Source organism: Phacochoerus africanus, chromosome 2 (assembly GCF_016906955.1).
Source record: "Phacochoerus africanus isolate WHEZ1 chromosome 2, ROS_Pafr_v1, whole genome shotgun sequence".
Taxonomy (NCBI): domain Eukaryota; kingdom Metazoa; phylum Chordata; class Mammalia; order Artiodactyla; family Suidae; genus Phacochoerus; species Phacochoerus africanus.
In genome coordinates this window covers 241,842,292-241,844,772 of record NC_062545.1, presented here as the reverse complement: position 1 = coordinate 241,844,772, position 2,481 = coordinate 241,842,292, and the positions used below count along the sequence as shown (strand labels likewise).

At 46.7% G+C, this 2,481-nt stretch overlaps 1 pseudogene; it reads left to right on the top strand.

The window, feature by feature from the left end:
• Positions 1-1,372: 1,372 nt before the first annotated feature.
• LOC125121308 (ferritin light chain-like) lies at positions 1,373-2,151 on the top strand (annotated as a pseudogene).
• The last annotated feature ends 330 nt before the right edge of the window (positions 2,152-2,481 follow it).

Below are 2,481 nucleotides of genomic sequence, written 5' to 3'. Positions count from 1 at the left end.
TTACCAGCCTCATTTCCTCCTTCACCCCAGCACACATCCCTGTCTGGCAGGTGCATCACACCCCAGTTAAGACAGTGGGTCTGTGTCTCCACCTCCTCCCCTCACTCTTAACTCCTAAAGGTCCCCAAAGCTTTAATAACTTTCCCTCTTCTCCTTCACATTGTCCTTGGGCATTTCATTCATCTAGAGCGCTTCATGTGTGACTTGCAGATATTCATTACTGACCCTGTCTGACTGTTCTCCTGATTGCCTATGCAGCTCACAACCATCTCTTAAAACAGCCCCAGTACATCAGAACATCCCATAGCAACCTGATTTCAATCACATGATACTGCCAGCCTGAGGCCCATCAGACTGATCCAGACGTATGTTAAAGGATAATATTCTGACCAAAAAGCACATGAAAAGATGCTCAGCATCATTAGCCATCAGGAAAAGGCAACTCAGAACCACAATGAGATTCTACCTCACACTCACTAAGATGTCTAGAGTCAGAAAGACAGATAATAACAAGAATGTGGAGAGACTGGAACCTTCATACACTGCTGATAGGATATAAAATGGTGCAGCTGCTTTGGGGAACAGTCTGGTAGTCCTCCAAAAGGTTAAACATACAATTACCACATGACCCAGACATTCCACTCCTAGGTATATCCCCAAGAGACATTAAAACATGTGTCCACACAAAATTGTATACAAATATTCATAACAATATTATTCATAAGAGCCAAAAAGTGGAAACAACCCAAATGTTAATCAACTGATCAATGGTTAAAATATAGCCATTCAGTGAAATATTACTTAGCAATAAAAAGGAATGAAGCAAATAGAACATTGTTAAGTCAGCTATATACGCCAATAGAATTTTTTAACAAGAAAAAAAAGGAATGAAGCACTGATGCATGCTGCAACATGGATGAACCTGACATTGGAAACTTGTCATGTGAGTCTTCAATAGTTGAAATATTCAAGTATTTGACTCAGGTAAATCGTGGAAGAGAGGCTGGGGGCTAGGGGAGCCATGATGGATATTGTCAAATATTGGCAAGACTCCATTTAAAAAGCTAAATTAGGAAGTCTCCTTGTGGTGCAGTCAGTTCAGGATCTGGAGTTGCTGCAGCTGTGGTTTTGATGCCAGTGGGTTTGATCCCTGGCCCAGGAATGTCCACATGCCACATGAACTCTAACAATCAGGGCAATGAAGAAAACACATTGAATGATACATGTGACGAACAAGGGGGCCTTCCTTACATGGGTAACTAGGAAGTGTCTTTTCCAGTCACAAACTTCGGCATCAGCCACTCAACTATCCTCGGTCTCCAGGACCAGCCGACACCATTTTTTGAGCTTAACTCCTTATTACCCATCAACCATGAGCTTCCAGATTCATGAGAATTACTCCACCAAAGTGGAGGCTGTTGTCTACCGCCTGATCGACATGCACCTGCAGGCCTCGTACACCCACCTCTCTCCCTGGGCTTCTATTTCGACTGTTGACGATGTGGCTCTGGAGGGCCTGAGCCACTTTTTCGGCAAATTGGCCAAGGAGAAACTTGAGGGTGCAGACAGTCTCTTGAAAATGCAAAACCAGTGCAGCGGCCTTGTCCTCTTCCCAGACGTGTGGAAGCCATCTCAAGATGAGTGGGGTAGGAGTTACCGTTGTGGCTCAATGGTTAACAAATCCAACTGGGAACCATGAGGTTGTGGGTTCGATCCCTGGCCTTGCTCAGTGGGTTAAAGATCTGGCGTTGCCGTGAGCTGTGATGTAGGTTGCAAAGGCGGCTTGGATCCTGCGTTGCTGTGGCATAGGCCGGCAGCTACAGCTCCGATTAGACCCCTAGCCTGGGAACCTCCATATGCCGCGGGTGTGGCCCCCAAAAGACAAAAAGACCAAAAGAAAAAAAAAAAAGATGAGTAGGGGGTAAAACCCAGAACACTATGGAAGCTGCCATTCTCTTGGAGAAGAACCTGAACCAGGCCCTTCTGGATCTGATGCCCTGGGTTCTGCCTGGGCAGAGCCTCACTTCTGTGACTTCCTGGATGAGGAGGTGAAGCTCATCAAGAAGATGGGTGACTACCTGACCAACATCCACAGGCTGTCTGGTCCCCAGCCTCGACTTCTTCGAAAGGTGCACTGTCAAGCACAACTAGGAGCTTCTGGAGCCCAGTTACCTTTGAGGTGCCTGGCTTCTGCTGGAAGCCCCTCTCTGCAGCCACAAGGCACCTTTCTAACCACCCTAGAGCCTTCTCCCAAGTCTTGGACCAAATGGAAACACTATTTTGCAGCCGAAAAAAAAGACTCAGGGAGAAGATGGCCATCAACAAGCCTGGAAGAGACGCCTGGAACAGCCCTCAGGAGGAACCACCTCTGCTGCTGACACCTTGACCTTGGATTTCTAGCCTCCAGAACTGTGAGACAATCATTTCTGTTGTTGAAGCTACCAGGTCTGTGGTGCATTATTATGGTGGCCTCAGGAAACT